Source organism: Ceratotherium simum, chromosome 25 (assembly GCF_057802395.1).
Source record: "Ceratotherium simum simum isolate JZ-2026a chromosome 25, ASM5780239v1, whole genome shotgun sequence".
Taxonomy (NCBI): domain Eukaryota; kingdom Metazoa; phylum Chordata; class Mammalia; order Perissodactyla; family Rhinocerotidae; genus Ceratotherium; species Ceratotherium simum.
Window position 1 is genome coordinate 8,181,568 of NC_141924.1, and position 10,695 is coordinate 8,192,262.

The 10,695-nt window shown below is 48.3% G+C and overlaps 1 pseudogene across 1 annotated transcript; it reads left to right on the top strand.

Moving 5' to 3' along the window:
* Positions 1-1,311: 1,311 nt before the first annotated feature.
* On the top strand, positions 1,312-10,218 carry LOC101394853 (vitamin D(3) 25-hydroxylase-like; annotated as a pseudogene). The gene is made up of 9 exons (XR_015556346.1): positions 1,312-1,500; positions 2,202-2,373; positions 2,992-3,144; positions 3,236-3,395; positions 3,748-3,933; positions 4,112-4,253; positions 4,482-4,669; positions 5,133-5,269; positions 5,378-10,218. The product of XR_015556346.1 is annotated as a vitamin D(3) 25-hydroxylase-like (transcript).
* The last annotated feature ends 477 nt before the right edge of the window (positions 10,219-10,695 follow it).

Here is a 10,695-nt window from a genome sequence, read left to right on the forward strand (position 1 = left end):
CCCAGGGCCAATCTTCCTCAGCAAAAAGAGGAGGATTGGCATCTGATGTTAGCTCAGGGCTCAACTCTCTCACACAAAAAAAAAAAGAACAAAAATACTTACTACAAAGCAATGGTAATCAACACCCTATGGTAGAGACATAACGACAGAGTTATAGACCAACAGAAGAGAATAGAAGGCCCAGAAACACTCTCTCATATTTAGTCATATGATTTTGAAACGGCTGCCAAGACCATTCAATGGGGAAAGGACAGTCTTTTCAACAAACGGTGTTGGGAAATCCGGATATCTTAATGCAAAAGAATGAAGTTGGACCTTCACCTAGCACCATATACAAAAATTAATTCAAAATGGATCAAAGACTTAAATGTAAGAGCTAAAACTACAAAATTCTTAGAAGAAAACTAAGAAAATTCTTAGGTGAAACTTCTTAGAAGAAAGACAAAACGTTCTCAACATTGGATTTGGCAGTAATTTCTTGGATATGACACCAAAGGTATAGGCAAAGAAAAGAAAATATAGACAAGGTAGACTTCATAAAAATCAAAAACTATTGCACGTCAAAAGATACTATCAACAGAGTAAAAAGCTAACTTGCAGAATGGGAGAAAATATTTCAAATCATGTAAAGTCATGTGTCACTTAATGACTGGGACACGTTTTGAGAAATGCATCATTAGGCAACTTCGTCATTGTGTAAACAAGATAGAGTGTACTTACACAAACCTAGATTGTATAGCCTACCACATACATAAGTTCTATGGTACTAATCCTATGGGACCACCGTCACACATGTGGTCGTCGTACCTACTGGTTGTTATGTGGCACATGACTGAATCTGATAAGGGATTAACATCTAGAATAAGGGAGAACTCCTAAAACTCAAAAGCAACAACAGCAGAACACAAACTCGATTTTAAAATGGGCAAAGAACTTCAATAGACAATAGATCAAGTCCAAAGACCACTGGTTCTACCTCGGAGCTGGTACAATGCTGCGGAGTCAGGCTGGGGGTGGGGACATCCCTTTTTTCTACCCCCCACCCAGAATAAGCATCTGGAGAGGGCAGCAGGGACAGGGCTTCTGTGCCACACCTGCACCAGCATTTCCCTGGCCCCTCCCTGCACCCTGTGGCAGCTCAGTCATCCCAATAGGTTGGCTCAGGGCAGAGGGCAAAGCCCAGTCACAGCTCCCAATATAAAGATGGTCCAGGATGGTCGAGCCCTCAGGGTTGGTGAGAGAGTCCTAGGTGCCTGGTGTGGTGAGGGGTGCCAGTGCGTCCAGAGGAGCCCAGTGCCCACTGAGGCAGCCATGGGGCTACTGACCAGGGAGACACTGGGGCCCCTGCCCATGGCTGTGGCCATCTTCCTGCTCCTGGTGAACCTGATGCACCGGCAACAACGCTGGGCCCCACGCTACCCACCAGGCCCCATTCCCCTGCCTGGGCTGGGCAACCTGCTGCAGGTGGACTTCCAGGACTCACTTTGCTGCTTTACTCAGGTGAGGAAGGTGGGGGTCGGCACAGAGGTCCTGGAGAGCCCACCTAGCAGCAGACAGTGGGTGGTGGGTGAAGCCACAGCCTGGACAGGGAGCTGGGTAGAAAAGAGGAGGCAGGTTTGAGAGGCCTCCTGGGGGAGGGCATCTGTGCAGGGCCTGGAGGACAGTTTGAATTTTCCAGTCAAAGGTTAGAGAGGGCAACGGCCTGGAGGGGGGTGGAACTTGGCAGGAGATTTGGGATCCAGTGGGACAGAGCTTAAGTTATGTGAGCCTGAGTCCCTTCTGAGGACATCAAGAAGAATGGTCTTGAGATGGAGGAGAGGAGTCTGGTCATGAGCCTCATTTACATCAGGAAATCGAGGTTGAGAAGGGACAGTGACCAGGTTCAAATCTTTTGCTGCTGTGAGACCTTGGGCCTCACTGCTCACCTCTGTGAACCTGTTTCTTCACCTGTAAAATGGGATGCTAACTTGGCCTCCTGATATGTTGGCGACATCTGCAAAGTCATGGCTGGATGATCTGATCCGACATGAGGTCCTTAACCATAAAGGATGTGACCACCAGCGTCACTAGGCCAGAGAAAGTCTTTGCATCCACTCACTGCTGGCGGCCCAGGGGTCCCCCTGGGTCTAGAACCAGGAGACTGGGTCAGGCAACCTGGGGTGGAGCAGGACTTGTCTAACGCCCTGACCCTCGGCCTGAAGCTGCGGCGCCGCTTCGGGGACGTGTTCAGGCTGCAGCCGGTCTAGATGCCCGCGGTCGTGCTCAATGGGCTGGCGGCCATACGCGAGGCGCTGGTGGACCACAGCGAGGACATCTCCGACAGCCATCCTGTGCCGGTCTTTGAGCACCTGGGCTTCAGACCACACGCGGAAGGCAAGCGGAGGACGGGAGAATCGCGGCCCGGCGGGGACTGGGCCGGCAGGGCCGGGAGCAGTCAGGGTGTTGGACCTGCGGTGAAGGGAAGAGTCAGCGAATTTGCAGGGGTCAGCAGGTGGAGTAAGAAGCCTGCGCCAAGGGTGCGGAGGTGAATGTGGGCGGGGCGGACAGCGGGGCCTCATTGGGAGTGGGCGGGGCCGGGCCACTGCAAGCAGGATGGGGAAGTCCGCGTGGTGGGAATGAGGAGGACGGGGTCGGGGTGGGCGGGGCAGGGGGCGGGCGGGGATCTTCCCGGAACCGAAGTGGGTTACAGTGGGCGGAGCCAAGAGGCGGGCCAAGACCTGCCAGCAGTGGGGAGAGCTGGCAAGCAATGTGGCTGGGAGAGGGTGAGACCGGAGCCCAGCCAGAAGGAGGTGTAAAGTGGGCGGGACTCCGAGGTCATGGCAAAGACAGGAATACTGTGGGGGATGTAGGCGCGGGACTGTGTGAACAGGGTTAGGGCGGGGGCACGTCCTCGGCGTAGACGGAATGGCGGACGAGCCCACCAGCAAGGTGTGCGCGCAGAGGCGGGGCCAGAGCTCACCCGAGCCACAACCACGTCCGCCCCGCCCCCAGGCATCCTCTTTGCCCGCTATGGGCGCGCCTGGCGGGAGCAGCGGCGCTTCTGCGTGTCCACCCTGCGCAACTTCGGCATGGGCAAGAAGTCACTGGAGCAGTGGGTGACCGAGGAGGCCTCGTGCCTCTGTGCCGCCTTCGCAGACCAGGCCGGTGAGTGCTGGGCTGAGGGACAAGAGACAGGGATGGAGGCTGGGGAAGAGGAGATGGAGGCGACCCCCTGGCCTGTACCGACCCCTCCCAGGACGCCCCTTTAGCCCCAACGCCCTCCTGAATAAAGCGGTGAGCAACGTGATCGCCTCCCTGACCTCGGGTGCCACTTCGAGTACAAGGACCGGCGCTTCCACAAGCTACTGGACCTCGCGGTAGAACAGCTGAAGGCAAATTCTGGCTTCCTGCCCCAGGTACTGGGGTGGAGGGGGCCGAGAACCCTGCAGGTGAGCTCCATGGAGGAGACCTCCACCTGCAATGGGCATCCGCGGAGGAGGTTTTGGATGGAGGGGTGTTGTGTCAGCGGGCTCCAGGAGGGGGCTAAGGAACTTGTACCTCCTTCAGTGGAAGCCACCAGAAAGCATGAGAAGTAGATTTTAGGTTTACACATTTGGGGACAAGGCCAGGAGAGAAAGTTGTAGTTGGAACACAGGGAGGAACCAGGTCAAGGGTAGGGACACCCAGAGAGGGGCTGGGATCTGACTGGTGGAGGTGAACACCTGAGCAGAGGGAGGACCCAGGGCCCCATATCTGTGGCCTGCACAGGTGGTGCACGCCATCCCCGTGCTCCTGCACATCCCGGGGCTGGTTGACAAGGTCTCTCCGGGGCAGAGGTCCTACATGGACCTGCTGGATGAGCTGGGCACCGAGCACAGGATGACCTGGGACCTGGCCCAGCCCCCACCTCCGCCCCGAGACCTGACTGATGCCTTCCTGGACGAGGCGGAGAATGTGAGCTGCCATGGACGAGGGCAGTGGTTCTGGGTTGAGGGCCGATGAGGGTAGCCTGGGAAAGGTGGGGCCTGTGTATCACCCAGTGATCAGGCACCTAGGCTGATGGGTGCATAGTGGGAGGCCATTTGGGGTTTCCTCCCTCTGCCCCTGAGCCCACCATCTCTGCATGGCCCAGGCCAAGGGGAACCCCGAGAGCAGCTTCAATGATGAGAACCTGTGCCTGGTGGTGACTGACCTGTTCTTTGCCGGACTCGTGACCACCTCTACCATGCTGGACTGGGCACTCCTGCTCATGATCCTGCACCCGGACATGCAGTGTGAGCCCAGCCTGGGGGCCTGGTGAGATGGGCCAGGGACGAGAGGGACAGGCTGGGGGCCTAGAGCTTATGTTGACCACCAGGAGCTCTGAGCAGAGGCAGGGCCCTGGCTCAGAGGTCACAGTGACCTCCTCCTCCCCGTGGGCACAGCCCCTGCACAGGAGTCAGGAGGAGGTTGGGGTCCAGCCCCCTGGGTTCTGACCACTTTGGGGACGCTTGTCTGTGCAGGCCGTGTCCAACAGGAGATCAATGAGGTGATACGGCAGGCGCGGCAACCAGAGATGGAGGACCAGGCCCACATGCCCTTCACCATGGCCGTAGTCCTTGAGGTGCAGTGCTTTGGGGACATCATCCCACTGGGTGCACCGCACAGGACATCCTCTGACATTGAAGTGCAGGGTTTCCTCATCCCCAAGGTAGGTCTGTGGCCCTCCTCACCCCAGCTCAGCTCCCCCTGCCCCCTGGAGCCCCAGTATGGCCATTGCCAAGTGTGACCAGGACTGGAACCCAAGCCACTATTCCTCGTTTCCACAGGCACCGACTGTCCAGCCTGGGTGGGTGTGGGGAGGAAGCAGAGGCAGGGCTGGCCAGGACCATGTAGACCCCGCAGTCTGGGTAGGGGAAGACAAACTAAAATGTGCCACAGTGTGTTGGAGAAGCCATGCATGCCGGGACAGGTGGCAGGGAAGGTGCCCATGGGAGGATATTCTCTTGGCCCTGCTGTGGGGACAGGGTGGGTGGTGGGAAGCTCCTGGGTTGAAACTGACTTGAAGGTGTACAGGTGAGTGACAGGCAGAGCGTCTGGCCCACGTGTGTTTGATGGCAGGTGTCCGGCATGCCCTTAGCCCGACCCCACCCATGCCAGGCATCTCCTGCCAGGGCTCGATGCTCATCAGCCTGTCATCGGTGCTGGAGGACGAGACCGTCTGGAAGAAGCCCTTCCGCTTCCACCCCGAGCACTTCCTGGACGCCCAGGGCTGTCGTCAAGCAGGAGGCCTTCATGCCCTTCTCAGCAGGTACCTGTGGTCTTTCCAGAGCCTGGCTCCCTGCCTGCTCCTGAGGGAGTCTTGGAGGTATGGAGCCCACGCCCCCAGGCTCACTGACCCCCCCATACCCACCCACAGGCCGCCGCTCGTGCCTCGGGGAGCCCCTGGCCCGCATGGAGCTCTTCCTCTTCTTCACCTGCCTCCTGCAGCGCTTCAGCTTCTCGGTGCCTGCTGGACAGCCCCGCCCCAGCGACCACGGTGTATATGGTGGACTGGTGACCCCCTCCCCCTACCAGCTCTGTGCTGTGCCCCACTAGAGGGGTCACCAAGTCCCTAACCCACTCCTGGAGAAGCACTGATGTATAATAAACCAGTCTGATGGCTCCAACATGGCTTGAGTCCCACTCTGGCCCCGTGACCAGGCACAGCCAGTGATTCGGCCTCAGCAGCCTCCCCAGGCCAGCCTCTACCCCTCCCTGATCCAGCCTCACCTGTCATTTAACCCCATTTGAGTGACACGTAACTTTATATGATTTGAAATCTTTTCTCCCATTCTGCAAGTTAGATTTTTACTCTGTTGATAGTATCTTTTGACGTGCAATATTTTTTAATTTTTATGAAGCTCACCTTGTCTACATTTTCTTTTTGTTAGCTAAACCTTCGGTGTCATACCCAAGAAATTACTGCCAAATCCAACGTTGAGTACCTTTTGTCTGTCTTCTAAGAAGTTTCGCCTAAGAATTTTCTTAGTTTTCTTCTAAGAATTTTCTAGTTTTAGCTCTTACATTTGAGTCTTCATTACATTTTGAATTAATTTTTGTGTATGGTGCTAGGTGAAGTCTGACTTCATTCTTTTGCATTAAGATATCCAGATTTCCCAGCACCATTTATTGAAAAGACGTCCCTTCCCCCTTGAATAGTCTTGGCACCCGTGTCAAAATCATTTGACTCCATATGAGGGATTGTTTCTGGGCCTTCTATTCTCTTTGTTGGTCTATATCTCTGTCTTTATGCCAGTACCACAGCGTGTTGATTAATGTAGCTTTGGAGTAAGTTTTTAAATCAGGAAGTCTGAGATTAATTCTTGTTTGTCAAGATTGTTTTTGGGTATTTGGGGTCACTTGAGATTCCATATGAATTTTAGGATTGATTTTTCCATTTCTGCAAAAAGGCCACTGGTATTTTGAAAGGGATTGCATTAAATCTGTAGATCCCTTTGAGTAGTTTTGATGTTTTTACAATACTGCTTTCCAATCAATGAACCTAGGATAACTTTCAATTTTCTTGTGTCCTCTTTAATTTCTTTCAGCAATGTTTTGTAGTTTTCATGGTAGAAGTCTTTCATCTCCTTGGTTAAGTTAATTCCTACGTATTTTATTTTTTCTGAGCTATTGTAAATAAAATATTTTCTTAATTTCATTTTTGGATTGTTCGTTGTTATTGTGTAGAAATACAGCTGATTTTTGTCATTGATTTTCTCTCTCGGTACTTTGCTGAATTGTTTATGAGTTCTAACAGGGATTTTTGTGGAATCTTTAGTTTTTTCTACACACAAGATCATATCATCTGTAAACAGAGATGGTGTTAATTCTTATTTTGCAAGTAGGATGCTTTTAATTTCCTTTTCTTTCCTAATTGCTCTCACAAGAACTTCCAGTACTATGTTGGGTGAAAGTGGCAAAAGTGGGCATCCTTTATTTTTTCCTGAAGTTAAAGAAAATCTTTCCGTTTTTACCATTGAATATCCAATTTGCTGTGGGTTTTCATATATGGCTTTTGTTATGTTGAGATAGTTTCCTTCTATTCCTAGATTGTTGAGTGTTTTCAACATGAAAGAGTGTTGAATTTTATCAAATGCTTTTTCTGCATAAATTGAGTTGATCATGTAGTTTTTGTCCTTCATTCTGTTAATGTGGTGTATAACACTGATCAATTTCCATGTGTCGAATCATTCTTGAATTCCATTAATAAAGCCCACCTGCTCATAATCCTTTCCCACGTGTATAATCCTTGAATAGGCTGCTCAATTTGGTTTGCTAGTGTTTTCTTGAGGACTTTTGCATCAGTGTTCGTAAGACATATTGTTCTGTAGTTTTCTTGTAGTGTCTTTGTCTGGCTTTAATATCAGGGTAATGCTGGCCTCCTAGAATGAGTTAGGACGTGTTCCTTCCTCTTCAATATTTTGGAAAACCTTGAGTAGGATTGATGTTAGTTCTTCTTTAAATGTTGGGTAGAATTAAACAGTGAAGCCATCAGATCCAGGGCATTTCTTTGTCAGGAGATTTTTGATTACTTATTCAATCTCTTTATTATTAAAAGTCTATTCAAATTTTCTACTTGCTTGTTATTCAGTCTTGGTAGCTTTTCTGTTTCTAGGAATTTGTCCATTTCATCAATAGGTTATTCAATTGTTGGGATACAGTTGTTCACAATACAGTCTTGTAATGCTCCTTTTTTCTGTAGAATCAGTAGTGATGTCCCTGCTTTCATTTCTGTTGTTAATAATTTGAGTCTTCTCTCTTTTTTCTTGGTTCATTTAGCTAAAGGTTTGTCGGCTTTGTTGATCTTTTTGAAGAACCAACTTTTGGTTTAATTGATTTTCTCTATTATTTATCTGATCTCTGTTTCATTTATCTATACTCTACATTATTTCCTTCTTTCTACTGGCTTTGCGTTTTCATTGCTGTTCTTTTTCTAATTCTTTAACATGTAGTCTTAGGTAATTGATTTGTGATCTGTTTTAATGTAGGCATTTACAGTTATAGACTTCCCTCTGAACATGACTTTTGCTGGAATCTGTAAGTTTGGGTATATTGTGCTGTTGTGTTCATTCATCTCAAGCTACACCCTACTTTCTCTTATGATTTCTTCTTTGACCCATTGGTTGTTTATGAATGCATTGTTTGATTTCCACATATTTGTGATTTTTCCAGTTCTCCTTCTGTTGTTGATTTCTAGGTTGTGGTGGACAGATATCCTGATCACTATCAAGTCAATCCAGCATGATTTCCATGCACGGGTAGTATATCAGCTGCTTCATCTGGAAAGTTCCACATGGCATTTAAAGGAGGGGAAGAGTAATGCCCCTTCTCAGGGTAAAGGAAACTTTTCAGTAGTTTCCTGATGTTGCCCTACCCCCACTTGGACTACCAAGTGGAGTTCTTGTTGACCAGAGGTCATAGAGGTGCCTTCTGTTGTGCCAGCATAATCTTCCCCTTTGGGAGCATCCCTGACAGAAGTGGCCATAACTTGGACCAGAGGAAATGCCAGCTTGGTACAGTGTCAGCACATCTCCCCACCCTCTCCTTTATTTCCATTTTAGCTAATTACATATAGCAATAACCACCAGCTTGTACATTAGCCTGTTCCATGGAGTTTTTTTGCATTTCCTTACATATTCTGTGAACCAACCCCTAAGAGGTTAGCTCTATCATTTCCCAATTCCATAGGTAACTTTTACCTCCAGTAACTGACCACAGTGCAGCTGCAGCATCACACCACAAGCGATGCAGAAACAATTCAGGAAAGAAGGTTCATCAACCCCCCGCCCCTATTCTTCCTTTTCCAAAACTGTGCCTTCTGCACATTCCAGAGAGTCAGGGTCATTCTAATGAATGCCACTTTTGAAGCCAACTTTGTCGAGGGGCCCCAAGAATATCCTAGAGTCAATGCACTCATGGACAACTCACAGAATTCAGAAATACTGTTATTCTCTTAGTCTGTTATTCTCTGGTTATTCTCTTAGTCTGTTTGGGATGCTAGAGCAAAATACCCTAGAATGAGTGGTTATAAAAAGCAAAATAAATGTAAGACCTGAAACTATGAAACTTCTAGAAGAAAACATAGGCAGTACGCTCTTCGACATCGGTCTTACTAACATCTTTTCAAGCACCATGTCTGACATGGGCAAGAGAAACAATAGGAAAAATAAACAAATGGGACTACATCAAACTAAAAAGCTTCTGTACAGCAAAGGAAACCATCAACAAAACGAAAAGACAACCTAACAATTGGGAGAAGATATTTGCAAACCATACATCTGATAAGGGCTTAATCTCCAAAATATATAGAGAACTCATGCATCTCAACAACAAAAAAACTAACAACCCAATTAAAAAATGGGCAAAAGACCTGAACAGACATTTCTCCAAAGATGATATACAGATGGCCAACAGACACATGAAAAGATGTTCAAAATCACTAACTATCAGGGAAATGCAAATCAAAAGTACAACGAGATATCACCTCACGCCCGTCAGAGTGGCTATAATTAACAAGACAGGAAACAACATGTGTTGGAGAGGATGTGGAGAGAAGGGAACTCTCATACACTGCTGGTGGGAGTGCAAACTGGTGCAGCCACTATGGAAAACAGTATGGAGATTCCTCAAAAAATCAAGGATAGAACTACCATATGATCCAGCTATTCCACTGTTGGGTATTTATACAAAGAACTTGAAAACACCAATTTGTAAAGGTACATGCACCCCTGTGTTCATTGCGTTATTCACAATAGCCAAGACTTGGAAGCAACCTAAGTGCCCATGAAGGGACGAATGGATAAAGAAGATGTGGTATATATACACAATGGAATACTACTCAGCCATAAGAAATGATGAAATCCAGGCATTTGTGACAACATGGATGGACACTGAGGGTATAATGCAAAGTGAAATAAGTCAGAGGGAGAAGGTCAAATACCATATGATTTCCTTCATTAAGTAGTAGATAATAACAACAATAAACAAACACATAGAGACAGAGATTGGATTGGTGGTTACCAGAGGGTAAGAGGGGAGGGAGGAGGGTGAAAGTGATAATTCGGTACACATGTGTGGTGATGGGTTGTAATTAGTATTTTGCGGGTGAACACTATGCAGAAATAGAAGTATAATGTTGTACACCTGAAATTTTTACAATGTTATAAACCAATGTTACTGCAATAAACAAAAAATTTAAAAAAAAAACGCAAAATAAAAAATTTATTCCTCACAGCTCTGGAGTCTGGGATGTCCAAGATCAAGGCTCTGGCAGATTTGATGTCTGGTGAGGGCCTGCTTTCTGATGCATGGACGGTCACCTTTTCACTGTGTCTTGACCTGGCAGAAGGATCAAGGGATCTCTCTGAGTTCTCTTCAGAGGCACCAATCCTATTCATGAGGACTCCATCTTCATGACCTAATCACCTCCCAATGGCCCCACTAACAAATACCATCACATGGGGATTAGGTTTAAACATGAATTTTGGGGAGACACAGGCATTCTCTCTATAGCAACTATGGTTTATTACAGTGAAAGGATACAAATTAAAATCAGTAAAGGTAAAATACCAATAGGACAGACAGACAGACACAGCAGATCACAACACAGGTTTCCATTTGTCCTCTTCCAGGAGACGCAGAGAACAGTGCTTAATACCCCGGCAACGATGAGTGACACAGGCACAGAATGTTGCC